Below are 7,875 nucleotides of genomic sequence, written 5' to 3' on the forward strand. Positions count from 1 at the left end.
AGCTGTCTGTAAGTCAAGACTTTATAAAACCCCTCCGTGACAATTACTTCCTTGGAAACCGCTGAACGCCAAGGTCTGCCGTATGCGAGAGAGTGCGTTTATAGAAATTTAGAAAGAACGTAAGACAACGTACTCTGTCCATTTTCAATAGCCATAGAGTAGCATTTCATATTCTATTATATTTCCATGTTTTGTTTCTATCTGTGGGCCAGTCACCATTCTAGGCACTAGGTACACAACAGTGGTGAGAGAGTATTTATAAGACCTGGATTGTAGTGCAGTGGTGGCGCCTGCCTTTAATCTCAGCACTCAGGAGACAGAGACAAGCGGATCTCTGTGAGTTCACTGGTCTACAAAGTGAGTTCCAGGACAACCAGGGCTATTACACAGAGAAACCCTGTCTCAACCAACAAACAACAACAAAAACAAGACCCTGACCCATCCTTTGACTCTCAAGGAAAACTACTTTAATTAGCAAGGACACAGATGTTTCACCAGCTTGTAAAACTGAAGAATAACCTCAGAAGTGAGGTTGTGCTTGCTGAGCAAGTGTGAGGACCGAGTTTGGTCTCCAGCGTTCATGTAAGAGGCAGGCATGGTGGCAGATATCTGTATTTCTGGTCCTGGAGGAACACCGACAGGTGGATCCTGGGAACTCACTGGCTTGCCGGTGTAGCTGAAACAGTGAGCTGCAGGTTCACGGAGAGACCCTGTCTAAAAAAATGAGGAGGAGAGAGATGGAGGAGCGCCCAACATCAACCACTGGCCTTCATATACACACATACTGCCCTTCCCCATGAACGCACACACGTATGTACACATGTGCACAGAAACGGGGGTGTGATGATGTGTTTTATGTGTGTGCGGAAGAGGGTCCTTGCAAATAAGATACATTAAAGGTTATGATTGTGTTACCCTTTAGAACATGAACTGCTCTTGTACCTAATCTTGTTCAGTATTTTTTTCTCCCCCAGACTGACTACATATAAATCTATATTTTGATGTTCTTTGAATTAACTCTATCTTCCTCATTAATAAGTGGCCTAAAATATTATCCTATGACCAGAATATATCTTAGGAACATTGCTTTCACGTGAGAATGATGAGCGCAATGGGGCAAGTTAAGCAGGAAGGAGCTGGAGATTTAGTGAGTGGGAGGAGCTTAGGAGATCAAGTAGGGTGGTCTCAGGGGGGGTTGGGACAATGTGGCAATCGAGCTCAGTGCTAAGTCCTGTGGGGATTTTTCTGACCACTGATCAAGAAGATGCAAATGTTCAGGGTTCAAGCTATCAAGGATTCGGGTCTTCCCCACTGAGCTGTTTGTAGGAGCACCATTCTCATTACCCATTTCACAACTTGTATTTCTGATAATGTCTTTTTTAAAATTTGATTATCACTTTTGTTTTAACTTGCATACCTAATTTTTTATTTTCAGGGCTGGGGAGATGGCTCAGTTGGTAAAGTGCCTGGGGTGCAAACATGAAGACATCTATTCAGATTCCCAGTAATCCTATAAAAAGGATGAAGTTACACGAGTAACTCCAGTGCTGGTTGGTGGTGGTACGGGGTTGGTGGTGGTACGGGGGTTGGGGTGGGAGCTGTGGAAAGAGGTGGCTCAGATCTCTGAAGTCCCTGGTCCAGCCAGTTTAGCTGAACTTGCAAGCTTGCCTGCCTCAGAAATTAAAGATGGAGCGTGAGAAAGAGAACCCTGGTGTTGGCCCGGATCTCCACGTGCTTGGATGCAGACCTCTGCCGATAAGCACATCTACACACACACCACGTTCCTCTCACACGCACAAACAATCGCATTTTCCATGTTGTAGTAAATACTGTTTGAGGTGTTTGGCAGGCTGTGCTTCTTACTTTGGAGAGAATCATTTCCCCAAGTCTCATGTCTGCTACATAAACCCTGATAGATGCCTTATGCGATCCTTAACAAACAAACAGCCACTCTCTAATTTGTCAGTTAACAAGCCCTCATTTTCCTAGGTAGCCTTTGACAGTCAGTTAAGGTAAGTCTCACCGATATCCACAGGACAGGACTAAGGCACGCATGTATCCCATACGTTCATAGACTGTACTTACCTGTTACGGTTTGAGTGTAAAATATCCCCCACAGGTTCATGCGTCTGGACACTTGGTCCTCAGCCTTTGGTGCTGTTTTGAGATGTTCTGGAACTTTGGTAGGTGGGCCACAGATGAAGGAAATGGGTCACCGGAAACCCAGCCTTGAGGGTTATAGCTTCACTCTGCTTCCAGCCCAGCCTCCACTTCCTGGTTCACAGACGTAAGGAGTCCCAGAGATGTGCTCCAGCACAGGGCATGCAGGGCGGCCTTCCTCATGGTAAGGAACTCACAGCTCTCAAAATGTGACCCAAAACAACTTCTTCTTCCCTTAAGCTGCTTCTCTCAGGCATTTTTGCCAGTGGTGGAAACGGTATCTAGTCCGTATTCAGATACTTTGGCGTCTTAAGGTTGTCAACACCTAAAGTTTGGGCTCCAGGAGTTCTCAGTTGGGGTCCCTAGACTGCGGCGGGAAGGTTACAGCTAATACCTACCCGCCTACTGGGGCGTGGCCTCGTGGACTTCTTACCCAGATGCGGAAGTGTGTCCGGGCCCCTTCCTTCCTCTCTGCTTGCCCCTGGGCCCCGTTTTTGCTGTTTGGTTTGCTTTGGATCTGATCTTCGTCCATCATTCAAACAGAACATCCTGACTTTGTAAGTCTACCCCTTAATAAACACTGATCTGCTTTTTTAGTTCTGAGTTAATGTGGGATTCCTTTTATTAAGCACCCGATCTCTCCGCCTTCACTAGACACTCTTACTTTTATCAAGTTCTTAGTCTAGAGTAAGAGAAAGACGAGGCCCTGGTACGCAGCAGCCTTCCCTGAGCTCTGACTCCCTGGAAGTAAGGTGGTTATATCCTGACCCTGTTTCTTTGGGAATTCAAGCTCAGGTCTGTTTCTGGTACCCAGTGACACACACTACCCAAGCTATTTTAGGGGCAGCCACCAGTCCACCTTGCTCAGTGCATGAGGGCATGGGACAGGAACCTGGACAGAACTGAGTTCCCCGGGTAGCTGCGGTGGTCTGAATGACAATGTCCCCCACAGGTTTGGATGTTCGAATACTTGTCTTCAGTGGATGGCGCTGGTGGAGGTGTGGCCTTGTTGGAGGAAGTACGTCACTGGGGGTGGGTTTTGAGATTTAAAAGACTTGCCCTTTTCCTCTCTGTTTTATGTTTGTTGTTCAAGACATGAGCTCTCGGTTTCCTGCTGTGCCTTCACACCGCCACCACCCCACCGCCACCGTGGATTCTCCCGGTCTGGAATTGTAAACCCAAATAAACCCTTTGATCTATCAATTACCATGGTGACGGTGTTTTTATCACAGAGGTAGAAAAGTAGCTAATACAGAAACGAACATCAGAGCAGGTCCAGGGCAGTTTAGCTTCAGGAATGAACGAATGCAGGTGTCCATAGGACCAAGTTAGGAACCCGTCACTCTTCCTCTCCTGACTCGGATTGTTTAGGCCCTCAGGCAGGCTGGCCCATGGCTGAGTCCCTACCCACTGGCAGCTCCAGGTGAATTCTTGTTGGCTTATGACCGATGAAAAGGGGACAGAGTCTAACAGCTCCATCTCAAGATGTAGTTCATGTCCCAAAGCTGCAGGCGCCTCTCGAGATTGATGTTCCCTGTGGAATAATGGGTCTGACGCTGGCGTGAGAGAGGGAAAATGACAGAAGACTGGAAGCTGCCAGAGGAAGGGAAATGATGCTGAGCTGACCTACCATCAGGGGAACCCCCTGTAGATCCGAGTTACTTTTCTGCCCCCTCCCCCCATGAACTCTGCTTAGTGGCCTAGCACCCTCCACTGGGGTCAGGGTCCTACCTGCCCACTGAGTTCCCCACACAGGACAGAAAGTGTCCTTTTACAGGGAAACAATGGAGTTGCTTCTTGACGAGTTTTAAGAAAGAAAAAAGAAAAATCCTCTCCCACTCCCTGCTTGAATTTCATCTTTCATATTTCCATCAGAAATAATTTCCAGTGTCCTTTCATTGGCAAATAAGTGCTGATGTTGTTTTTGCCACGCGTATTATTTGTCATTCAATTCAGGGTGAGCCTCCCCTCCCTCCCGGATCAGCCTGTGGGGGTGCGTGCTTGAATTTAAATGAGCATGTATCTATCTGGCTGGTTGAGAAAGTCCTCTAGGAACTCAGCTCTGGAAAGAGGCTCTGAGGACAGCAGCTTGGCCTTGTGCTGGTGGCGGAGGCGCGGAGCCTGCTAAGCCTGCTCACAGCAGTGGAAACCACACGGGCAGCACAGAGACGCCCAGGAACAAAGAACGTTGTAGTGGGTTAACTGTGTCTCACACCCCCCCCCCCATTCTTGTTTCTAACTTCTCATTCTCCCCAGAAGAGGAAAATGCCAGGGTAAAGCACCCAAGTACGATGCTTCCATTCCGTTCTGCTCTTAATTGGGTATCGGTGTTCTGAGTTGGCTGAAATTATAGGTGCTGTTTGAAAAACAACACAAGGAAAACAACAACAGCAAAGCAAGGCACCTCCACGTGTAGCCAGCGATGGATAGAATAGTTCTCCCTGCCAGAGGCCTTCTGTCCCCATAGCAACAGGAACACTCACAGAGAGAAGCTGGGAGACAAATACCCTGGGGCCCTTTGGCTCCCTCTCTAAACCCTGGCCTTGGCTTTGTACATCCTGGCTCGAGATTTCCTTGGCTGAGTCAGCTGCTAATGTCCCTGGCCTTTTGGAGCTGGCTTCATCTTGATAAGCCCCAGAGTGCCGATCTCAAGGGTTCTCTGTTTGTTTGATGGGGTTTTAAGGAGATTTTATTGAAACTGCGTGGTTTTTTTTTTTTTTTTTTTTTTTAGAATTGTTAAGTGGGAAGTTTTTCTTTAGAATTCCTAAAACACATAAATGCCATTAGTTACATACAGGTCAGGGCAGCAGCTAAACTGGAGAGACAAGCCCAAGACATGGCTAAAGGCAGCACACGGCAAGAGACGCGCTCACCGCCCCATCACGAAGTGACCACGCCGGTCATCACGGTCTCATAAACATGAAGCAATGTCAGGCAACAATCGTTCCTTTTGTGACTCTTGCTCAAGAAAACATTTCAACATCAAACAAATCCTTGGAGCACCATGCATCATTCACGAGAGCAGACAAGCTGTCCCTGTCACTGCCGACACCCAGCTTGCGTTAGAGTTCTGGCTCTGGGAAGGAGACTCCAGTCCCTGCCTCCCTTTGTTCCTTTCTCGCTCTGGCTCACCTTCCTCCACTAACACTTTTTGCACAGCATCTGTTCCACGTCTAGTTCGTGATGGCGTTTGGTCATTCTTGGTGGGGGAGCATCTTTCCCTCCGAGTTTCTGGTTGAAACATTCCACAGCTGTGAAGCTAAACACACAGATGTCAGAACCATTCCCTGCCAGCCGGGCCTGGAAGGCTCCATGCTCCTAATGGAAGCCCTCTCCTGCACTATGGCCTGCTTACTGTTGAGGTCAGTCTGTGCTCCACCCTGAGTCTGCACAGACCCTGCAAAGCAGTGATTGCCCAGCCTGTGCCTGGCCCTGAGGGATTCCAGTTGACCATGGCTCCGTTTTCAGCGCAAATTCGGAAGTGAAATGACGTTGCATCTTGGGGTCTATGTGAACAGGTCCTTCAGTCTCTCACCACCCGCGAGGTGCAGAATGATAAAAAAAACTTATTTCTAAAAGTAGACGCTTCCCCTTGACATTCATCAAAGTAAATGGGGGACTGTAGGAAGAGAAGAGCAGATTAGGTCAGATGAGGAAAATCGAGCCCAAGAACTTACCAGACATGTCATACCGAGGAAAGTGTGCAGCTTCCTTACCTGATCCCATAGCGAGAAGCCCACCTAATGCTGGGGTGGTGGTGGCCGCGCCAACCTGTCATCTAAAGCCCTGTGCGGATCAAGGGACCGACGGGCAGAGAACGCCTAACTAGGCTAGGTTCTGCAGCTCAGTCTCTGCTGTTGACAAGGACTACTCCGGCCACCATCTGTTCATTCGTCCAGTGGTCCATGTGGACCTGCTGTCCATCTGTCCATCCATTTGTCCATGTGGCTCCTATCCTGACCGTCACCTCTACTGCGTTCTCACACTCGGAATCTTCAGTTTCCTCTGGCCCTGCAGCTGCCTGTAGAGCAGCAGCAGCAGCAGCAGCAGCAGCAGCAATGTTTGCTCTGGATCTTGCTGCATCCACATCAGTTTCCCGGGTTCAGCAGCTCAGAACTCTCTGAAATTCCTTGAACTCAGCTGCAGCCTCTTTAACCCTTTGTAGCTATTCTTTAACCTACATTACGTGCATACCTACATATAGAGAAAGGGGAGGTGGGGAAGGGGTGAGGGAGGGAGAAGAGGAGGAGGGAATTGCTGTGGAATGCATGATCTGAGAGTTAATGATTAGGACTGAAACCCAACTGTCATCGGCCTTGGAAGAGGCTGTCAAGGAACGTGAGAATACTTGACAAGTTGTCGCCCCTTCGGAATTGTTGTTCCAGAAAATCAGACACCGTGGAAAGACACAGTGTGTTCATCCATGTTTCTGACGTGGCCAGGTCCTAACATTCATTATCCTTTTCCTCCTAGGGAGAGAGTCCATGCCTTACATCTTCTCTGCCCCTACCAACAGGACTTTTCTTGTTGTCCCTCGGGACAGCCTGCAGTGAAGCCTGAGCCTCCATCAAATGTCACCGACTAAACGTGATAGTCGTGAAAAGGACAGCCCTTGCTGCTGCTCTCCTTGGGGGTGTGGGGTGGGCTGCTTTCTCTGTGACCTTGGCGAGACACTTAGTCCTTCTGTGCTTTCCTTTTCTGCTTCTCCAAATAAGATAAACGTGCCCATTTTGGAGGGTAGTTGTGAAAAATTAATTATTTTCCTTATATACTTATCCTGGCTGGTTTATGGCACCTTGAATTCATGCACACAAAGCAAGTACTCTACCAACTAAGCTCTGGTTACATTGTCCCTCTCTTTACATGCCATTCCAGCTGAGTGATAAAGTGCAGCCTTCTTCAGTGTCCCCAGTGAACTGCCTTGCTCAGAAACAAATGTCTCTATGTTTATCTCGTCGATTTTGTAACAGGGAGAAACTCCTTACCCTGTTCTCTCTCTCTGCCATGATTCTTTCTGAACTCATAAGTAAAATATTTTAATTTCTTTAATGGAGAATTTTTTATAACTGTGATTTTTAAGTATGTTTTTAGATTTTTAATATTTATTTTTATGTGCATTTGTATGTCTGTGTGTATGTGCGTGTTCATTTGTCTTTATGTGGACCACACATTTGTCAATCCCTTGGAGCAGGAGTTACAAGCAGTTGTGAGCAGCCGCATGTGGGTACTGGGAATCGAACTCATAGTCTTCTGAGAGAACAGCACATACTCTTAACTGACGAGTCATCTCTTCAGCCCCTTTAAGAGACAATTTTGAAGGCACTAGGCAATGTCAGATGTAGGGCAATGAATCAGGCTCACATCGAGACATCCAGCCTCTTCCTAGGTCCCTGAGTCTAATTCTTTTTCTGAGCGGCAGGCTTCTCATCCGGGTATGGCAGATATGCATCCATCTACAGGTCCCAAGGCAAAGACTGGTTACCGTGTGATCCCACTGAGTCTCATTCAGCTGCCTGGAAGGTGAGGTCGGTAGAAGCCACTGCTGCATAGGACTCTCATGAAGATTAAATGCCAGTGCACGTGTGTGTAGCACATGAGTCAATACTTGTCACTTTGCACTCAGTTTGTGATAGCGGGTGCTATACCTCCAGTCTTGATTGAAATGGTCTTGGTGACCTCTTAAGTGTCACCAAGAAGCTAAGTGCATTAACCTTT

The 7,875-nt window shown here is 47.7% G+C and overlaps 1 long non-coding RNA gene across 1 annotated transcript; it reads right to left on the reverse strand.

Moving 5' to 3' along the window:
• Nucleotides 1-590: 590 nt before the first annotated feature.
• Nucleotides 591-6,260, reverse strand: LOC126499091 (uncharacterized). The gene is made up of 3 exons (XR_007590983.1): nt 5,877-6,260; nt 2,086-5,779; nt 591-714 (listed from the first exon to the last, which is right to left on the reverse strand). It is a non-coding gene; the product is annotated as an uncharacterized lncRNA (long non-coding RNA).
• Between the last annotated feature and the right edge of the window lie 1,615 nt (nt 6,261-7,875).

The sequence above is a fragment of the Alexandromys fortis genome, unplaced genomic scaffold, assembly GCF_014885135.2.
Source record: "Alexandromys fortis isolate MF-2015 unplaced genomic scaffold, M_Fortis_MF-2015_v1.1 scaffold_14, whole genome shotgun sequence".
NCBI lineage: Eukaryota > Metazoa > Chordata > Mammalia > Rodentia > Cricetidae > Alexandromys > Alexandromys fortis.